The sequence below is a fragment of the Chelonia mydas genome, chromosome 1 (assembly GCF_015237465.2).
Source record: "Chelonia mydas isolate rCheMyd1 chromosome 1, rCheMyd1.pri.v2, whole genome shotgun sequence".
Lineage (NCBI taxonomy): Eukaryota > Metazoa > Chordata > Testudines > Cheloniidae > Chelonia > Chelonia mydas.
In genome coordinates this window covers 253177043-253199660 of record NC_057849.1, presented here as the reverse complement: position 1 = coordinate 253199660, position 22618 = coordinate 253177043, and the positions used below count along the sequence as shown (strand labels likewise).

The following is a 22618-nucleotide window of genomic DNA, read 5'->3' as shown; positions in this document are numbered from 1 at the left end:
CTTGTCTGCCGTCGGCACCAGTGCACTGCACACAGAGGAGGTGGTTGGCATGGGCTCTGCTGAGCTGGGGTCGGATTGTGGGCAGAGAGCTGCCTCCAAGAGGATAAGCCTGAGTCTCTGTTCGCAATACTTAAGGGTCCTCAGCCAAACCCCTTTACAAATGCGGCACTTGTCCTTTTGGTGACTCTCACCAAGGCACTTCAAAGAAGAAGTGTGCGGGTCACTTTTTGGCATCAACTTTCCACAGACTTTGCACCGTTTGAACCCCGGTGACCAAGGCATGCCCCGGCAGTGGGGGAGAAATGGGGGAAGAGGGTAACCCCCACCACAAAAGCTTAGCCTACTTCTACTATTAACTTAGACAAAAACTACTAACTATATACAAAATACAATGGGACACTGCTAAAGGCGCCCGCAGAAGCAAAAGCGAAGGAAGTTCCAGCTAGCAGTCACTGGCGGTAAGAAGGAACTGATGGGGGGGAGGGAGGTGGCAGGGCCCTTTAGTGGGCGCCATGAAGGCGCAACTCCAGGGGGCGCCCAGGCCAACCCTATGGATGCTGCTAGGGGAAAAATCTTCCTGCTGTTGTGCACGTAGCATGTCCACACATCTGACTGGAATGGACAAGAAGAACTGACTGATCCATGACTTGGCGGGGCGGGGGGAGTTGATTCGCCAAAATCTTCAAGCTTTTGGCTTTTTTGTTCTGATTTGGGTGGGAAAAACGTTAGTCTTGAAATTTTTTCCAAGATGGGAAACCTGTTTCCCCAACCAGCTCTCATTATTTCTCCATCCTCAATAGTCTTTTGGAGGCTATTGCAAACAGCAATCTGTTAATGCCCCAACTGATCCAGATCTTTAGTGACAATCTTAATAAAGCCAGAATACTGGAACAATGACAAACTCACTGTAGCACCGCACTGGACACCTTCCTCTACTTGGCAGGGGCGGCTCTACCAATTCTACCGCCCCAAGCAGTCGCCCCCGAATTGCAGCCGCAATAGCAGCGGAGCTGCTGTCAAATTGCCACTGTGCCTGGAAGAGCAGTGGGGCTGCCTCCGAATTGCTGCCGCGGGACACGGACTGCTGCCCCATTCTCAATGCCGCCCCAGGCACCTGCTTGGAAAGCTGGTGCCTGGAGCTGGCCTTGTACTTGGTGGTGGTAGTTTATTGTTGTCAGCAAGTTTTCAGTATTTGTGCCATAGTGTTTCCATACCTAGGTCAATTTAAATTAGTGTTGCACCTTTAAGAATTCACAAAGCACGGTGGGAAATGCTTTTCTGAAATCTGGATATAAAACATCTATTACATTTCCTTTATCCATCAATATGTTAGCAATTCTGTCAGAAAAGTAATCACATTTGTCCTGAGATCCCGTGTTACTTCACATTGACCCTGACCCACAGCATTCCTTCCTATTCCTGTCTTGGGCATTCCCCCCAGCTTTGCTAATGCACCTCAGCCTTGCTTGGCTGAGCTTCTTGCAAATAGAGTTGCCAGCTTTTTTTGGACATTTTCCTGAAGGTTGCATTACATGACAATCTTTAATTAAAGATTAATCTTTAATTCCTGGAGACTCCAGGACAATCCTGGGGGTTGGCATCCCTACTTGCAAACCCGCTCCTATTTCTTCATGCAGCAATACAAATTCACTTCATACAGGACCTGTCATGTACCCAGCTTTTCCAGATATCCCTGCCCACTCCGGAGGCCAGACCTGCAATGGATATAAAATGTTATACCTCCATGGAAGTCAGAGCTACATAGCTTTATGTCATTCAACTGAGGATCCAGCTCCGATTTTCAAAGGGCATTCAAATGTCTTGCAAGCAGGGCCTTGCAGGGCATTAAACCTCTCTGACACATGAGAGCAGGCCCACCGACAGCAATTCTGGACCTCAGGGCTGGGGCCATCCCTAGGGGTGTGTGGAGCCCGGGGTGGAAGCGACAAATCCATCAATTCTGGGACCAACTTCACTGGTCAATCACGCCAGCCCGCAGGGCCCCATAAAGCATGGGGCCTGGAGTGGTCGCTCTTGCCTAGGAGCCCTGCGGCCCACCTGGACGATTTAAAAGGGCCTGGGGCTCCTGGGCCCTTTTAAAGCACACGGGCCCCTGGGCAATTGCCCCCTTTGCCCGCCTCCATTGGTGGGCCTGCACGAGGGGTTGGGGAAAAAAGAAAAATTCCAAGAGCAGCCCCCGGCCCGTATCCCTGCCCCCCAAGACATTCTGCTGAGGGCAAGTGGAGGCAAGTGGCCCAGGCTCCCTAGGGAGCTCTCACCATGGCCTGGCTCTGTCATCCGGCCTGGCCAGGGAGTGTGGGTCTCAGGGGAAAGAGGAGAAGCAGGGCAGGGCCTCATGGCCCCCTCACTTCTGAGTTTCCAGCACTACTAGCTCCAATACCCTCCTTTCACAATCTCTTCACCCCAGCCTCACGTCATCTTCCCTCCCTCACCCTCCTTCTTTCTTCTGTTTAGCTAATCCTCTCCTAACAGCCCCCCCAAAAACATTAAACACAGAAATAAAGCACTAACCTGACATTACCACCATCTCCTCGTTCTCTCTCATTGTGCGTCACAACCCTCCCCCGACCCTCGGTCTGTCTTGTCCATTGGGATTGTAAGCTCTTCGGGGCAGGGGCCAACTACTCCTCTGTGTTTGTACAGTGCCTAGCACAATGGAAACCAATTGGTGGTCGGTCCCTAGGCACAGTTTAATGTACTTTTAATAAATAATTAATAATAATAAAACCAGTCCCAAAAGTGATTTGAAAGTGATACAAAGTCAGCTTATGTCAACACCACCATGAAGTGGCCCAATGCCATGAGGTTTGCACCATGATGGTGACAATCTGCCGTGAGCAGTGACTGATCACTTTATTCCAGTAGGGTTTTCCCATTCTTGTCAATGTTGGGAAAACTTTAGGTTTGTCTCGCCTTTACATTAACTTCAGTAACCACAAAGGAAAATGGAACGAGTACCTCCTGGGACCAAGGTCAGCAGGATCATGTAAAATCCTTCTTTGTCAGAAAGGGGCAGGTTGGATTCAGTAAAAGACACCTAAACAGAGACTCCTTGGGGGAGAGGAGACAGGGCTGCCTGGTCAATGCCTTAATTTCTGTTTGCGATGTCCTACGCAGATCACTAGCAGGTGTGCAGAGAGAGACCTTTGCCTTTGACCGCTAACCTCTGTTTAAGAAACCCCACAATGAACACCAGTGGGTGTGTGGAGAGAAGCCTTCACATCTTGCCTTTATGCGATAGCTCATATCTGTGATGGAAAAAAGCCAGGGTCTTTGAATGCCCATTCAGGGTGTATTGATGCACACCTGCTAGTTTTTGGTCATTTGTGTAGCCCCTAAGATGTGCTTGTGTAGATGGGAGGGTGAAAAATGTGCTTTCCACAACATATTGAAATGGCAACCAGGTTTTCGCCTTTTTTTCCCCTCCCTGAGTGCAAAAGGCCTATAAAACAATTAGAGCTTAAAATTGGACTCCTGGCAGAGGATGAGAGTGGGAGTTTATGCCTTGTTAAGTGTAATCAGCCTGGTGATAAGGGGGCCGATCTCAGCTGTGAGAGATATAATTACATCATAAACACCACAGTACAAACAGGGCAAGCAGAGGTGAGAAAGTAAAGAGAATGAGTGATGTGTCGCCCTTCGGGGGGACATGGCAAAGGAGACGCCATTTCCCGGAGAAAGTTTTGCTGCTGGAATTTTAGCTTGGGAATGAAAGAAAATAATGCACCAAGGCACTTTAGTGCTACTGAGTGAGCTGGGTCTATAAACACTCTGAAACTGAGCCACACATTGGATTACCGGATGATGACAGACTGTGCTGGCAATGCCTGCTGCCCTGTAACTGTGGGAAGGAGCAGGCCATATGTTTGGACAAGTTAAACGTTAACCAAATTTTAAAAAACAAACAAACAGCTATTGGGACAGGTGGCTTCAGTCCAAATGAAGTGCATTTGCTTCAGAGGCCCCAGCTGAGGAAAGGGTGAAAGGGAAGTCTTAAAAGACTCTAATCATAAAGGCAAAGACCCCGTCTCTGGGGATCCAAACATGCGGCCTGTATGCTGTGGCAGAGCATCTGTGAGTGCAAAGGGTGGCCTGGTGCTCCAGAGCAGGGCAGAGAACGTACATGCATCCTGCACATGAATGCATTGATGCTGCACAGGTGGACCTTTGTGCATGAGGAGGGTCCTGCAGAAATCAATGGGGTTTTATTCAGGTCCAAGGGTCCACGTGCACAGATCAGATCGCAAGATCAGGGCCTAAAACAAGGCAAGCTGTGGCCGTGGAGCCTGTGTGCTAAGGCAGGGAAACAAAGGGTCTGTGGTAGGAAGAATTTTATCTACCCTATATTGAGTGTGATAGTTACCTGCCTCTGAGAATTAGGCTAGTGAAAAGTTGTCCAAAACTGTTCAAGACACTTCCCCCCCCCCGCCCCCCCTTTTGCCCATTTTTGCACATCTGGATTTTTATTTAAGTTTCCATGAGAATTCACAACTTAAAAAAAAAAGAAGTCACCTTTAACATGGTTGTTCCCTGCCAAAACAGCTATCCAGTTTCAGTGAGATCATCTGGCAAAAATGAGATCTCAAATTTCTGAGCATTTCAAAGATCAACATGAATATTTTGCCCTCTTCTCTAACTCGGAGCTATGCTTTGCCTCTTCAGGTCTATAGAATCATAGATATAGAGCTGGAGGGGACCTTGAGAGGTCATCAAGTCCAGCCCCTGCACTGAGGCTGGACCAAGTAGATCTAGACCATCCCTGACAGGTGTTTGTCCAACGTGTTCTTAAAAAACCTCCAATGACGGCGAGTCCACAACCTCCCTTGCAAGCCTGTTCCAGAGCTTAACTATCCTTATAGTTACAAAGTTTTTCTTAACATCGAACCTAAATCTCCCTTGCTGCAGATTAAGCCCATTAATTTTGTGGCCTGCTTGATTTACTTTCTGCCCAGCCTCTTCTACCAGATGTGCCTATTCTACAGCAGGGCAGATGACAGCAGAGCAACTTTCGCGATGTAGTATGGCAGATAACACAAAGGGGGGAAAACACAACAACGCAGCTCCCAGGTGTGGAGGGAACAATGAGAAAGAGAAGCAGGGAGAGGGACCCTGCAGAGCAGCCCTTTTCTTTCTCACAGGCTTCCACACAGAAGAGGACCAATTTACTGGTGGGAGGTGTCTGTATCCTCTTTCAGAAATTAGGGTAATGTCTGGGGAATAGGAGTGCAGCAGGAAAATCTCCCACCAGGCTTATGTCCTCTCGTAAACAAAAGAGGGAGCTTTTGAGTGACATCCATTTCCCTCTGAGTCACTTCCTCACGGCATCTTTACTATAGCAAAGTGAGGTTCTTTTAAGGTGGCCAATGGCGCATCCCCAGAATACAAAACATTTCCCCCCTCCCACCCCACCACTCTGCATGGAGGCACTGTCCCCTCCTCCATCGGCATTTCATCAGACAAACCCTGGTCTGGTGCTAAGTCCCCAGCAGAAAGACCACAAAACTAGGACAGTCCAGCTTTAAACCGGACAAAGGGCCTCCCTGGGTCACACTTCGATGGAACAAGGCATGGACCAATTCAAGTGATCAGAGAGAAGAGAAAAGACCACCACCACGCACCAGAAGAAGGGAGATGTTTCAAGACATTTTTCTGTTATGAAAACAGAGGGTTTTAAATTTGGATCATTCAGTACAAGGACATACGTCTCAGCAGATGCCGGTCCCTCTTAACCCTAGGCCACATCTAGTCCAATGCTCATGTCTGCTCAAAAGCCGCGTTTTCATGATACTGCAGATACATCCAGCATGCTGAGCATTAGAGGTGGCTGACTTTTTTGATGAAACATTTTCCCCCCCAAAGAAAAACAGCTTTTTGAAAACATTGATGGAAAATGAATATTTTAGTTGAAATTACCTAGTTTTATGATAAATAGAACACAAACATGGTTAGTAAAAAATTTGTTTGGGGGTAAAAGTTTCCAGTTTGGGGATTTCAGACACTGAAAATTTTCACCAAAAGCCCTTTTTTTGGGCTGAAAATGGTTTTCAAAAATGGAAAGCTTTACAGGTTTTGGTTTCTTACCCAAAACAAAATTTCATGGGCAATTAATTTTCCCACGAAAAATAATCAGCATTTTCCAACCAGCTCTCTGAGGCATGTTGGTGGCTGGGTTTCTTCAGAGATGAATCAGTTGAAAGAAACTGGAGTGGCTCTGGGAATCTGGAGTTTAGTCCTTTCTTGTCACTGACTTGCTCTGTGGCCTTGGATCAATCATTTAACCTCTCTCACTTGGTTATCAGAGTTGCTTATGTCAGAGACCTGTAAGGATGATTAATTATGACAATAATTTACCCAGCTCTTTGGGGGCAAAGACTGCCCTTTTGTTCTGTGACTGTCCAAAGGTGAGCAGAATGGTCCATATCTCAGGTTCCTGGGTGCTACTGCAATATTAAAAATAAATAAAATACTGTACTCATCAATGTAGCCTGCGCGAGACTGCATCTACAGCAGTTTAGATTAAGAATAACTAAATGCCAAGCACACTCTTGGTGTAAATCATAGGATCTAATAAAAATATTTCCCTCAAAGGGGAGCAAACAGCACAACTTTAAAGGATAGACACAACTAGTTAACGTTTGTACAGTGCTGTGAAGATATTTATTATTTGTATTACAGTAGGGCCTAGAGGCTCCAACCAAGGTTATGGGTTGATTGTGCTAGGAACAGTACAAGCACGTAATAGGAGACAGTCCCTACCCTTAAGAGCTTATAGTCAAAACAGACAAGGGGTGGGGAAGGGAAACTGAGGCACATAGCGGGGAAATGACTTGATCAGGGTCACTAAGCAGATCGGGGCAGAGCCAGGAATAGAACTCACATTTGTTGAGTCCCATGCAGTGCCGTATCCATTAGATCACACTGCTTATCATATTAAGTGATAAGTATTACCACCCCACAGGTCATACTTGCTCATACAGGTAAGGAGGTTCTTCTGACATGTAGCATGAGCGTGTACAAGCTGGCCAACTTGGCGATTTGGAGGCAAATGTGACACTATAGTCTGATCAGCCAAGGCACTGAGTGGGAGGTGTCAAATCAAAGGCTTCCGGAGAAGGTGTCTACCACCCAACATTAAATCAGAGCAGACTCATCCAATCGCTTCTAGCATTGGCTTTGGAGGAGGGACCCCTATCTACCTGTATGAACTGATGCAGTAATGGATGAACAGTTGCATGCTTATTGTATTTTTCCCTACATGGGGATAAACAACAAACAAAAAAACACTTAATTAGTACCTGCACTAGCTGCAGGGAATACTTGAACTGCATTTGGCTCTGAGTTGTTTCAATGGGCAATCATGAGACAAAATTGTTGTTTCATGATTATCCTGTATTCTGGAGCGACTCTTACCGTGCACCTAAGTGGGGCCAGAAGCAGGATTTCTGCTGTGAATCATCACTTTGCAACTTCAGCACCCTGTATCGGTGATGCAACGAGCTGAGTAAGGCAGGAGATCACACCCCAACCTAGGTACCCACATGGCCGCCATCCCCATAATATATGAGCACCTCCCAGTCATTAAAGGATTTTAGCCTCACACATTACCCCCATTTTACAGATGGGGAACTGAGGCACAGGGTAGATTAAGTGACTTACTCAAGGGCATGTGTGGCACCTGTGGCTGAGCCAGAAGCAGATCCCAGATCTTCTAGGTGCCCTAGTCACTAGATCACCCTTCCTATTCTCAGTCAGGATGTTCTTCACTGAGCTTCCTGCAGCTGTAGGTTTGCCTTTGTGTGATCCCATTAGATCCAGACTCCTGGGGCAGTAAGATAGGTTCCCACAGTGGAGGTCTGGAATCTCGGCTACCTATGCAGTTAAGCCCCACACATCCAAGGGCCCTGTGTGTACCACAGGGAGGAAGTTGGGAGCAGGGGATGTTCTGGTTTTCAGGCAAAATGGTCAGACGCTGAAGGAGCTGGATAGATCCTCATAAAACTTCAGGCTAGCCATGCCCTCAGACATGACCACCACAGAATTCCACCCAGCAGCAAGTCACACTTAGCACGGATATTGCATTTTCTATGTTCAAAGCCCTGTGCAAACGTTAAGTAATAAAACATCCCGGTATCCCTGTAAGTATCATAACTCCTATTTTACAGATAGGAAAACAGATTCAGAAAGGTAGAGTGACTTGTCAGAGGCCAGACAGGTCAGCGGCCTAGCTGGGATTAGAATTCATGATCTGTCAGCTTTATAGTTAATTCTTCCAGACCATGCTGCCTTCCATGTCAAGTTCCCTGTTTTTGCAGTGAACATCTACCAAAAAGTCACCATTTCTTTGTGTGACAAATTCAAAGTGAAGCTATAACATGTTTTGGTATTTGCAAAAATCAGGGTGCGGCAGCCAGGCTGGAGCAGCACAACTTCTGCCATGAGCTTGGCATCAGTCTGAAACATTCACACTAACCATCTCAAGATTTGAGTGTCTTCACCTTTAAACCAAGACACAGACGGGGATTGCTTAACCTCAGCGTTTAAGCAAAGGGCCTGCACTGAGGCACTCTCCTGTCCCATCCCCACTCAGCATTGAAATTCAGAGGACTCAGACAAGCCTTCTTAACTAGCCTGCTGGCTCCTGATTGGTCAATGTCTCCTCTTGGCCCTTCTAGACTCTGGAGGATTAAGTCTTGTTGGTAGCTTGACTGGATGGGTTTTCCATAAGTTTGGGGGAGGGAGGGGGAAACCAAAACCAAAACACAAACACCCCAAAAACCAGGCCACTCACACCTCAAGCAGGCGACAGAAAGGCCAAATTTAAAAAACAAAAAAAACAAAACAACCCCCCTCCCCCAATTTAACTGTGTGATGGGATCTTTGTCACCTTTACCACTGCTTTTGCTGGTGATGGGAACTTCTTTTAGGACAGCTACTTGGCAGATGGTACTTCCTACACTAAAGAGCTTACAGTGGCACAGCTGTACCGATACAGCAGTGCCGCTCTATGCCGGTGGGAGAGAGCGCTCTCACGTCGACATCATAAACCCACCTCCATGAGCAACAGTAGCTATGTCGGGGGGAGAAGCTCTTCCGCCAACATGGTGTACACAGTGCTACCACTTATGCTGGTGAAACTTATGTTGCTGCAGGAGGGTGGTTTTTTCCCCACACCCCTAAGCAACATGAGTTTTGCCACCATAAGTGGTAGTGTATCATAGAATATCAGGGTTGGAAGGGACCTCAGGAGGTCATCTAGTCCAACCCCCCCGCTCAAAGCAGAGCCAATCCCCAATTTTTCCCCCAGATCCCTAAATGGGTCCCTCAAGGATTGAGCTCACAACCCTGGGTTTAGCAGGCCAATGCTCAAACCACTGAGCTATCCCTTACCCCCAGTATCAGTGGCCTCAGTGGGGAGTGTGGATGGGAGGGTTGCTAGGAGTATCCATGAGCCTCAGCTCTGTATCAGCGGTGAAGGCAGATGTCTGGTATATATCTTAACTTCCTATGGCCAGTCACTGAAAGAGCATGATAAACATGAAAACTCAGGGAAGCCCAGGGAAATATGACTGGCAGGGGTGTGGCCGGTACCAAGAGCAGAGATCCCAGTCTCTAGTGCCCCCAACTCTGCACTTTTTCCTTGGATGTATGGATCAAAAAAGACAGAAGAAGTTGACAACGGCTGGAAAAGAGCTCAAAGTTTAAATCCTCTGTCACCCTGGGACGGGAACAGAGAGAGAAATGATGGCACACATTCAGAATCAATACACACAGCCATTACTTGGCAGGAGACAAATGTCTGTGCAGTTCAGATAACTTCCCAGAGAACATGAGTGCTAAGAGATGCCAGCAAAAAGGACAGGGGATGCTGGAAACCTAGATTCCAGTCATCCTTTTGACCCACCCATGGAAATGGATTTATTCATTGCTTAGAAATGCATGGGTACTCAGATCTCTGACCAGAGAAAGAGCTCTGTGGAGCTCAAAAGTTTGTGTCTCTCACCAACAGAAGCTGGTCTAATAGAAGATATTACCTCGCCCACCTTATCTCTGGCTACTGACATGCACAGAACCCTACTTGGCATGGGGAGGGTCTGTTGTCTTTCAACTCTGCTGTCACAAGTGAAATAATTCACAACTGGAGACAATACCGAATGCAGCAGCGATGTCATTGCTTTAGGCCATGAATGTTGTCTGACATGGTAATGTTAACATTGGATTTCATGGTTGGGTGGACAACCAAAACTTTGTCGCTGCCTGACTTCAGTCCTTAGCCATGCAATCTGGACACACACAACATATTTTCCTGTGTCCTCTTCACACTAACCCTACATTAATGGGGATACGTTACTTCGTTTCAGCCAGGAGGGAACTCTTCTGTATGGCTAGAACCAAAGTCTCACTGGGGCTGAAATGTCTCAGACAGTAGCGTAAGAAAGTGACGAGGAAGGGAAACAGGGGCTTTACAATGGAGTGGCTCTCCCAATCGATTGGAGAGAGTTAATTACTGGTGCAGTGGTTGCAATGACATTCCCTCTGGCAGAGTAACCAGGAAATCAGATTCCATAAAAAGCTAAATTGTCTCAAAGCTTTGTTAAAAGAGAATGATAATTCAATTAAAAAAAACAACATTTACACATAGAATATCAGGGTTGGAAGGGACCTCAGGAGGTCATCTAGTCCAACCTCCTGCTCAAAGCAGGACCAATCCTCAATTAAATCATCCCAGCCAGGGCTTTGTCAAGCCTGACCTTAAAAACTTCTACGGAAGGAGATTCTACCACCTCCCTAGGCAATACATATTTCTTGTCTTTTGAGATCTTGCAAACCAATTAATTTTCAGGAAAAACCTTGTGGCATCTTACCCGGACTAGTTAAGCAAGGGAGGCAGATCAAGTCAAGGAATAGCCAACGAGATGTCAACGAGTTGTGAAAGACAAGTTCGTTATTATCTAGCATAATGGAAGGGTTAGTGATTTTGAATCTAGTCAACAGCTTTCTGAAGTTGCAACATACATACTGTTCCCTATTCTCTGTTTAGCTGGGCTCCATCTATCTAGCACTGGATTTTCCCCAGTCTCTGTAAGCCTTGAGTCACTTATCCTTTTAAAATCTCATCGTACACCTGTTCCTTTACTATCAGCTTCAAATTTATTATTGGCTCTCTCTATAAAGTACACAGTTGGTAGGGATGAGGGAACCATTTTAAATAAAATAAGAACCTCCCCTCCCCCCCCCCCGACTTTAACTGTTGCCCATTTCTAGAACTGAACTTGAACTGATCTGAATTACTTTTTGAAGCTTCTGAAACATCTGATTAACTCCCTCTCACCCACCCATTATTTTTGATTTGCTAAAGCAGGAAGCACCAGAAATCTTGTGAGAAAGCCAGCCCTTACAAGATTTCCAGCTAAAAGGATGTGGACGTGCAAAAGCTCAGACTTGGGGTAAGCATCTGAAGAGGTCAGTTTCTCCTCAGTCCCTAATTAGTTCATATAATAAGGGTTCTACTATATTTCTAATGTAAAACCACCTAGAAAAAACATGGAATGGAGAAATCAAAGGCATAAAGAGGTTTTCCACCTTTAGAGTTCATCTTTGAATAAATTTTATGTAGAGAGAGGGTAGTGGGAGTAGCATCACCAATTGCCATGATTTTTATTGGGAGTCTTGCAATATTTGGTGTTTTTTTTTTTTAAAGCCCCAGCTCTTGGAGGCACGTGATTACACTAGCACCTCAGTTTTCATTAAAAAAAGGAAATTTGAAGTAGTCAGGATTGTGGAGAAATGCTAGCAATCATAAGATTCAAGGCCTCAAAAAAACAAATACAAAACACACCCTAGAAAGAAAGTAAAAAGAATCCCTGATTTGTTATTTTTAAAAGACTCATGAGTTGTAAACCAATCTCCTGATTTTGGGGGGCCTGCCTCATGATTTTTGAACAGTTAGGTTTGGCAATACTGTGGGAAGGAGAAGGAAATCTCCTGGCTACCTTTTGTAAGGCCATGGATTCTTCCCTTCCACAGCATGAAAGGTTCCATAGTTCTGTTTGCCTTGCATGGACGCAGAGCTGACTCCATTGCAGTTGCAACATGGATTCAAATCTAAGAGTGCCCTCAGACCTCTAACGTGCACTGTTCTGCATCTCCTCTATCTAATCTATCAATCACCCGGTGTGTAAGTGCGTACACATATTTATACATAAATATAAACCCCAGGCACACATTTTTATCTTCAAGTAATAAAATGTAATGGAAGAATTTACAGTCATGGGCTATTAAGCAATAACAGTCGTAAAACCATTTAGCAGGGTTCAGGTGCAGGTGAAAGAAGAGGTTCATAAGTTCAGCATCTGAATATATTTCCCCTGTAGTCTCCCCCACAAACAAGTAGTCCCACACTGACATGGTGCAAGCAATGAAAGTCCTGGAATAGTCTCAGTGGCTCATGCATTAGATTTTCTGGCATATGGTTTGTTTTTTTCTTTATAAAGCCAATTTTATGTGGTTGAAAGTATCCACTTAAACAATGCTGAAGATGTAAGTCCTCTGTCCATGGAACAGACACAGCAACAGTGCAAGCCTCTTCTGTGCTGATGTGGAAGAACACCAGGACAACAAGGACCCCTCCCCCAGTTCACTACTGTTGGAGCTCCTCCAGTACTAGCAGTGGTGGAGACAGGGCTCAGGAAGCTCTCTCTCCCTTGGAGTAGAATTAAGACACAACTTTTTGTGTCCACACATAGATGCTGGAACTTGGGGGGGGGGGGCAGGGGGTGCTGCAGCACCCCCCCTAGCTTGAAGTGGTTTCTATTATATACAGGTTTACAGTTTGGTTCAATGGCTCTCAGCACCCCCACTGTAAAAATTGTTCCAGTGCCCCTGTCTAGACTCCAACATTTCTACCACTAAGTAGCTACTAGTTGGCAGACATAATGGCTTAGCTAGAGGAGGGTCACCATGAAGAAACACCCTAAGGGCTTGGAGCACATGTCCTTGTATTTACACAGTTTGTTGACCCAAGGAGCAATGAATTGTGATCAGACTCAAATCTAGGCCTTCTGTATGCCATGAATGCTAAGGCCACAGGGCTGACTCCAAATTGATATTTTAATCCACGGGTGCCTCAGTCCTTCCCATTCCATCTCACCCCAAAGACAATGAACACCACACCCCTGGAGAATCCAGTGTCATGTTGGTATCAAGTTCCTCTTCTGCATCAGTTACTATCCAAACTGAACTTTGTCTTGATGTTTTATCATATAAGCCATATTACTGACTGGATAAGATAATTATTAATGAAGCACAGGGCAAAGTTGTGTTTTAAAAAAGAAATTGTTAGATGTGAGAAGTACCTATGTACTTATTGTACCTTTTGGTAACAAGCAAGGATTCCAGTTCTTCTAGAATCCCGGCTCATTGGGATGGAGGAAGGGAGAGGGTTATGATTAAAATTGAGTTAATTTATTTCAGCAAATAATAAATTTGCCAAAAAAATGCATTTTGCAGGGACATTGAAATTATTTGCAAATTTCAGTCACATTTGGCAAATCGTTTCAGGGGAAAAAACAAAAAACCAAACCAAAATCAAAACTGAAAACAAAATTTCAAAAATGCCAAAACAATTCATTTAGAAAATGGTTTGAATTAACATTCAAAATGTGTTATTTGACCAGAATACCCGTCCCCCCCCGCCCAAGTTTTTTTTTTTTAATAAAACAAAAAGTGGAAACATTCCGTTAAAGTTTGAAATGAACTGAATCCCCTCCCCCTCCACCCCTGGTCTGTTGATTTGGCCACCAAACCATCAATTATTCAAATGGCTCTAGCTAGGATAGATACCATGTGCGTGCTTCGTCGTTCACTAGGGCCTCAGCACTTTTTAAACTTCTGTAAGCAGTGTCAGGATGAGCTCCACCCTGACATCTGGTAGTGCGGTGTGGCAAGTTGTGGAAAAGAACTTCAGGGGCCGATCTCATTTGCATAGGCACACCCACCCCGCCTAGAATGAGGCCATAGCTGCCCAAATGGTCACTTTGGCTGCTGTGGGATCCCCAGTGTCTCTGTTATTGGGGCAGGAAGAATAAATTGTTATTACCCTGATTATGGGAACTGTGCTTGGAACTGTACTTGGCCTTTTGTTATGATGGAGGGACTCACCATCAACTAAGTGGCACTCGCTAGGCAAGGGTCATGGGTTCTAAAACTCTGTGAATTGAGAGAGGCTGGGGACAAGTATTAATACTTAGTGGCATAGGCCCCTTGGTGAGGGCCTTACATGCTAATTGCACTTCCTCCTCTCTCCACTGTGGAATATCAGAGCTAATTTTGATTTCATTAGAAGTCTAGTTACAGGCTGCTGAGCTCACTTTGGGCTAACAGTGCACCAGCACTGAGGCTCCCCTACTACAAGCTGAATTCACTAAAGAGCTGAACTGATTAAGAGCTGAAATCACTGAGCATTGTGTTAAGTAGTGGGGGAGCCTGAAGATATAGTGTGGAGCAGTTTGTGGGACGGCTGGAGTGCCTTGTGGACAGGCTGGCGGAGCAGTTCGTAGGACGGCGGGAGCTGCTGGTGGGACACGGAGCAGTTTGTGGACCGGCTGGTGGAGCAGTTTGTGGGACGGCGGGAGCTGCTTGTGGGCCGCGGAGCAGAGCTGAGCGAAGGAGTTCGTGGGGTGGCTGGTGGAGCAGAGCGAAGGCCTAGGGAGCTGTGGGGCGGTCAGCTTCAGATCATGTAAGGTGCCTCTTACCCCCGTCCCATCTCCACCGAGGTTGGGAGGTAAAGCTCCGCAGATAAACTTTCGAACTCTGGGGCTGCCCTGACCAGGGACAGAGACTTTTGGGTCATTGGACTTTGGTTCTTGAGTCCAGCAACCCCAAATCACCCAAAGGGAAAGGGGCATGCCCCAATTTGCTTGGGGTGGGTTTTTTTGCTCATGGGTTGTGTTATGAATCCTGTTGGTGGTGTTTCCCCAACATAATGACACATTGTTTCTTTCTGTTATTAAAAGGCTTTTTGCTACACTCAGACTATGTGCTTGCGAGAGGGGAAGTATTGCTTCTTGGAGGCGCCCAGCGGGGGTGGTATATATTTGTCCCAGGTCACTGGGTGGGGGCTCGAGCCGGTTTGCATTGTGTTATTGGAATGGATCCCCTAGATATTGAATTCGGCCCTTGTTGCTGCCAACTCTGACGGGCAGAAGGGTTACACTTCAATCCCCTTTATGATCTAGATTTACAGAAAATCAGAACTGTGTTTCTGAAGGGACCACGGCTACATCTTACCAAACCTCTATTGAGCAATCTATCCTTTCTCTGGGAGTACAAGAATTACTTTACCAAGAGACATCCGTGGTCCATCCAGCCCAGTATCTCTTTCTAAGAATAGCTCATATTTGACCTATACCAATAACACATTTCACACCTCATCCTTGAAAGAGACTGACATTTCATTACCGTGATGTGTTCAGCATCCCTGAATCCCTACTGAGCTCCAACAGACATCACAAAAGTTAATTTGTTAACAAAATTCAATTAATCTTTCTGCTCATATATGCGTATGATTGTTCCCCACATATTGCTCTGCCTCAGAGTGTGGCGAGGGACAGTGATTGCGGAAAGCTGCATTCTGATTGATTGGCTAGGACTTTGATGGTATCACAGTCATACATCTACTCACAATGGTCCATTGTTGGGATCTCATCACTTTTAAAGTATAAGGTAACCCTATGCTCATTGTGTTTAAAGGGTTTGTGGTGGGGGAGGATTTTCTTTTTAAAATACCTGCCATACCAACCTCTTATTTTTTTTAAAAAAAATAATCTATGGAGGTTTTAGCCACAAAGGCAGGTAAATATGTAACTGATCTTCATTCTCGCTGCCTATTTCTCCCTTTCTGCCTTTCCCCACAGTGCATTCTCTCCTTTCCCCTTAAGCTCCATGTCATTTCTTACTTTGGCCTGATCTCCTGACTGGAAATGCTTTTCTCTGTTGAGCCATACCTGAGGGACAGGGCTAGAGATGCTAGGACGAGGACCTGGGTCAACTGTGGGCATAGATAAGGAAAAGAGAATGAGCTCTTGGCAAGAGTCTTTTAAACTGCCCCTACCTCTCAGCTGCCAGAAGCCTCTTCTAAAAGATTACCACATAAAAAACAATGTTAAAAACAACATTGTTAAAAATGGCAAAGTCAAGCACTCAAAAGCTAGGAAATCCAGACTTAAGGTGCCAGTGCACCCTTAATTTGCTCCCTTCTACATATGCAGTCTTTAATGACAATGATCACATACTATTTGCCCTCCCATTGGACACCTGCCAAATCCTTGATACAAATGCCACCTTCCTGCCAACTTTCAAAGTCCCAGCTCCAAAGCATGGGGATGCTAGAACATTTTAAATCAAAAGGTCTCAAGACTTTTTCCAACACAAGAGAAAAAACACGTTTCCCCCCCGTAGCTTTGTTCTTGGAAACAGACAAACCACTTTGGCTGAAATTTTCCAGAAAGATTCAGCCTCCAGGAGAAATCTGGCATGGAAAATTTCAGCCCAAACAGAGTTTCATAAATTTATAAGCAACCAAAAAGAGTCTTGTAATGGGAAGTGTCAGACAACCTTAATAAAATGTGGAACTACCAGCCCCACCTATAATACACGTGTATATGCAGATTGGTTGATAAATTCATAGGTTCAGTACAGTTGTTTTTGTGATGAAATGAGAATTTTCTGTAATATTTCAATGAATCCTAGGCATGCCTCAGTTTCCCTTGCTACATTACATTGCTACCCAGTGGGTGCAAACACTGCTCCTGGAACAGTGCTGCAGAGTATATGGACTACCTTTCTGTCTGGGGGGAATTAATATAGTCATTAAAGAACTGGCACAAACCGACCCAAATCAACAGACAGTCCAGGAAGACAAAGATGTCCCGACAAGTGACCAACCAACAACAGCAAGAAACCCCAGCAGACGGGGACTTGGGAACTAAGCTGGGGAACAAGGTGTCAGGTGATTGGAAGGAGGAAGATTTTTGGCGGGGACTCAGGAGCCTGGAGAAAATGGGGAGAGCCACAGATGGAGTCCATCATAGCTTGGCTGGCTCACCCACCAGGGCTTGGTTTGACCAGGATGGACTCTGGCTTAACTTCTGCCTTGCTTTGCTAACTTAAAGACTTTCTGATTCTGAATGTCAGGTGACTAATAAAGGGTTGGCTGGCACTGAAGGCCCAGTCATAGAGTGGTGGAAGCCACAGGCCTGCCTCGTGGAACTGAGAATGCTGGCACACTAAAGGGGTCATTCCCAGGAGACTGGTTACACGCTGGGGCATAGACTCTGTGGCTCCATGACCGTAAAGCACTGCAGATAGCTCTCCTCAGGAAGCGGAGTGTATACATGATTTTCTGGTTTGGTGGCTGAACCAAAAACAGAAACAAAAGTCATTTTGGGTCAACCCAAAACATCAATGGGGGGGGGGGCGGGGAGTGGTTCCCCTCACCAAAATGAAGAATGATAAAAATTCATTTCGGGTTGAACTAGCTGTTTCATTCTAAATGAAACATTTATGGGTGGTTTTTGTCCCTTTTAAAGAGCTCAATCTAAGTGAATTTAGAAACAGAACATTTTGAAAAGTTGAAACATTTTGTTTTGAAAAACAAACTTGCGGCTTTTTCAGAATTTCTTCCCCCTCCTCGTTTTTTTTGGTCCAGGACTATGTTGCACTTGACTTGAAGTCATAAAATTTCAGTCAACTGCATTTTTTGGCAAATAAACTATTTGCTGAAAATACTTTGCCCAGCTCCATTCCTGAGTGCAGCTCAGTCATGAGAATGATTAAAGGATTAGAAAACATACTTTATAGTGATAGACTCAAGGAACTCAATCTATTTCTCTTAACAAAGAGAAGGTTAAGGGATGCCTTGACTACAGTCTGTAAGTACCTACCTGGGGAACAAATATTTAATAATAGGCTCTTCACTCTAGCAGAGAAAGATTAACACAATCGAATGGTTGGAAGCTGAAGCTAGACAAATTCAGACTGGGAATAAGGCATACGTTTTTGACAAAGAGTAATTTACCACTGGAAAAATGTACCTATGTTTGTGGTAGAGTCTCCATCACTGGAAATTTTTAAATCAAGATTGGATGCTTTTCTAAGACATCTGCTCGAGGAATTAATTCAGGGAAGTCCTACAGCCGGTGCTATCCAGAAGGTCAAACTAGATGATCACAATGGTCCCTTCTGGTCTTGGAATCTATGAAACCCTCCACCCTACTGTCACCAAAAGTCTCCATCTTCCATTGCACAGCACTCCCTTGTGGTCACGGCAAACCTGGATTTCAGCCACCTGGAAATTAGCTGGCTTTGTAACAGTGAAGCTGTTCTGACCCTTTTTCTATAGGTCTTCTTCACACCTGCCCGCAATGGGAAAATAAAACCCCCTGAGATTTCTCTCTTAGCTGTCACTCCCTTTTTCTCCTGTCCATTATCTTCTCTGCTATTTGGAAGACAAAAATCGCAGGCTTTTAGATTTCCTACTGAGAGCAGATATGATGGGACCCCATGATGTGGGGGCCTCCTATGACTGGAGGTTTGGCTTTGTCTGAACTAGCCTAAGGGCTTGTCTACACTTAGAGGCACAGCTTAGTGAAGATGCTATCTACGCCGACAGGCGTGCTTCTCTGCCTCCCTGAAAGGCAGTAGCTATTCAATGGGAGAAGTCCTCCCGTTGACAGAGTGTGGTCTACACCAGGTGTTAGGTCGATATAACTACAGCCTGGTCTACGGAGTTAGACGGGTGTTTAATTTGTAATGAAAGAGGTGCCAGGGCTCAAGCAATTAGGTGCTGGGGCTCAAGCAATTTTTTTTGCTTTCATAACTGACACAGCAAGCCCACAGGTGCTGGGACTATGAGCTGCCAAGCCTAGAGGTATCGGGGCTCAGCCCTTGCACAAATTAAGCACTGGAGTTAAGGCATCTTACGTTGACCTATGTTGGCCTAACTCTGTAAGAGTCTACACTAATTTGTAGCTCCCACCAATGTAACTCGCCCACTACACAGATTTCACTCTAACTTTGTGAGAAGCCAAGCACTTAAGTTGATGCAGTTATGCTGACACTGTGTCAACCTAGATGCTGCATTGCTTAGCCTATTGCTGCCTTTCAGAAACCGTCCCACAATGCCCCACACTGGCAGTTAAATCGGTGCAAGCACTCCTGGTGAGGACACACACCGCTGACACCGGGAGCATAGTGTGGATGTGTAAAATGGATTCAATTACTGTGGTGGCTGTATGTTGACGTAACTTAGATCAACTTAATCTGGTTGTGTAGACTTGCCCTTTGTCTCTCTACACCCCTGAGCAAAGTGGTTACACCGACATAAGTCGGTAGCGTAGACCAAGGCTATGACTATGGCAGTGGGAAATTTTTCTGATTGTGACAGGATCCCCCTACATGCTTTGTCAGCATTACCCAGCATCAGACAGTCTTTGGATGAGGAAATACATAACTAAAATCCCTCTCCATTTAGGGTAAATTGTGAATGGCATGAGCAGCGTTAACCTAGGGATGACAGTTTCCTAGGCAAAGGCCAAAGGACCAGTCCTCTGCTGTAAATAGATGAAGCTGCACTGAAACCTTGGCCTCACATCTTCATCCTTCCTGTCAAATTCTTATTACTTTGAATCAGGAATCTGTCTCCAGGACCATTCACCTCCTGTTGCTCACTTGCAGTTGGCCTGTCAGTCCTGTTTCACTCTTTCTCCCACACTGTTGCCTTTGCTCTGGGCCTGTTTTTTCTTCCAGGTTGTGACTGGATTCCTAAATGAAGCCAGAAGCCCAGAGACACCCCCCCTCCCCCACACCCGAAGAAGAAAAGGAGTGCCATGCTGTATGTGCTCCTGGCAATAAGATCTTAGCTTTCAGCAAAGTTTGCATATGCCTGGGATCTCTGAAGAGCCCGATTCCTCCAGGCTGCCTCATCTCATTCAGTCCTAGGGTCAGCCCTGATCGAACAGCAGTCATGACAATAAAGTTCCTGCTGTTTGATGAACACTACCCAGGAAGCAAGGTATGCCATTGAGCACAGTAACTAGAGCACACAAGGCAAATGTTTGTATAACAAATTTAGTGCAGAATCAAACTGATTAACATTAAACAGCTTTTATACACCTCTTACCATCTTTTATACATACTCCTGCTCCCTAAAGCTCTTCACAAAAACAACGAGTGAGCTGCTGGAAGGGCAGAGGCTGTGCAGGCAGAGAGGTCTGCCCTTAAGCTCGGCAATATCTCCCATCTCACCTTTTACGTTAGAACCTGGATACTGAAATTGGAAACAATATCTGTGACATTGGGACTCTCTCTTAGTATGTAAAGTACCCAGGGATCTTTAGCATCCACACAGACTCTGGAACGACACATGTAGGTAAAGGAGATTTTAATGTGCTCAGGTGTACACTTCATGCCCATGATTGTGAGGGTCTTTGCAGTTAGTAACATGAATTACTATGCCAGGTCAGACCAGTAATACAAGTTATTTATCTTAGATACTTATCAGGCCCCATATCTGTAGTATCTGATCTCCTCACAGTCTTTAATGTATTTCTCCTCACAACATCCCTACAAGGCAGGGCAGTGCTGTTCTCCCCATTTTAGAGAGACTGAGGGTATGTCTACACTTAAATCGCTAGAGCAGCACAGCTGTGCCACACTCTAATGCTTCAGTGTAGACACTAGCCCCACCAATGGGAGGGGGTTCTCCAGTTGGCGTAGGCAAACCACCTCCTCCAGGGCTGGTAGCTAGAAGAATTCTCCTACCTGCCAAGCACTGTTTACACCAGAGGTTAGTTACATCAGGGTGTGGATTTTTCATACCCCTGTGAGACACAGCTATGCGGATATAAGTTCCCAGTATAGACCAACCCTAAATCACAATCACAAGGTTAGAAAGGATTGCAAGGGTAATCTAGTCTAGTCCCTTGCTAAGACTCAGGATGTGTTTTATCTAAATGACTTGCCAAAGGCCACACAGGAAGTTGAATCCAGGTCTTTTAAGCCTCAGGTTACAACTCTAACCACTGTGTCATCCTTCTTCTCCAGTCCAGTGTCCTATCTCTAGCAGTGACCAGTAAAGATCAGAGGAAGTTGTAAGAATCCCCTAAATGGGCAATAACGGAATAATCGACCCACAGGGCAAGTTCCTTCCTACGCCTGTCAATTAGTGGTTGTCTATGTCCTGAAGCATGAGGGTTTATATCCCTTATATTTTGTATCCTATCTAATGTGACTAGGGATATTCTTACATCCAACCAGTGACTATCCTTTTTTGAAGACATGTTTTAATTAGGTTTTAGATTTAATTCTTTGAGATGTATAACTTCAAAGACACATGTATGATTTTTTGGAAAAGGAAGCCTAACAAAATATGAATGGGCACACCCAGGGGTGTTTCTTGGGTAATTTAAAATAATTGCCAGTTGCTGCATTAGGGGAGTTGAGACAATCTTTCAGTTTTCCACAGAGCTATAGAAATTAAAAAGGGAAAAGTGCTACAGTGTTAAAATACATCTTGTCATTAGTCTCAGCACTGGCCCCAAAGGTTAGTTCCTTTACAACATATTCTCCACTCCAGTACTTTGTCCACTCTAGATTTAAAGGACTTCTGAGGCACTGATTTCATCCATCCTAAGAATATGAGACTACCCTCTTGATCAGCAGAAATGGTGGGGAATAGCTGATGAGGGGTGATATTATGGGATCATTTGCAAATAGACACTGCAACATAGATTAAGATTACTTACAGCAATGAAAATTTCTTTTCCCTTAGACAGGCTATGTTGTTGTGGTGGTGGTGGTGGTGGTGGTGGATCTCTCCCTCTCGAGGTAGAAGCTTAGGGAAGGGCCTTTCAGGTTTAAACTTTGCCTTTCATTAGAGAGCACCAGGTTTCCTCACTCAACTCCACCCCCCATTTTCGGTCCTGCCAACACCCATTCATGGTTTATGGCCTCCTTCAAATAACATCTTAGGACTCTGGGGTTGATAAGAGCCATCGCATAATTGCCTGGGAGCTGTAAATGATTTAAATTGGTTAGGATTCTAATTACTGCTAAATGACTTGATTGTCTCCCAGAAATAGCAGGGTTGTTCCCTCCCAGCCCTTGTAGGCTCATGCTGTAGAAGCAGGGGTCATACAGCGGTCAGGGCACAGGTGGTTGATAAAGTATGTGCCAAGACAGTTGGCCGGCCAGCCAGCCTGGTCTGTGATATGCCTATTGCCTGGGGAAGTGCCAAGGACTGGAATCAGGGTGGGGCAGTTTGGAGTTGGCAGTGGGGGTAGTTGCCCAGCGAGAGTGGGGAGCATTGGAGCAGAGGTACAGCATGCCCCCTACAGACCCCATACTACGCACAAAACACATTTGCATTTTAAAACTTTTATTGCTTGATAACGCAGCACTGCCAATGAGCCTTAACCACAGCATAATGTTAACTGTGCACTAAAGGTCACCGCTAAATTGCTCCCTCTAATTAGAAATCATTCTGGATGATTCACTTCCTTTCCTGCAAGCCTCTTTCTCTTCTTCCCACCTCTCCCTGCAA

The 22618-nt window shown here is 45.4% G+C and overlaps 1 long non-coding RNA gene across 1 annotated transcript; it reads right to left on the bottom strand.

Annotated features, from left to right (window-relative positions):
• Positions 1 to 5918: 5918 nt before the first annotated feature.
• On the bottom strand, positions 5919 to 22069 carry LOC122462247. Its single transcript, XR_006284695.1, has 2 exons — positions 21822 to 22069; positions 5919 to 6461 (listed from the first exon to the last, which is right to left on the bottom strand). It is a non-coding gene; the product is annotated as an uncharacterized LOC122462247 (long non-coding RNA).
• Positions 22070 to 22618: the final 549 nt, after the last annotated feature.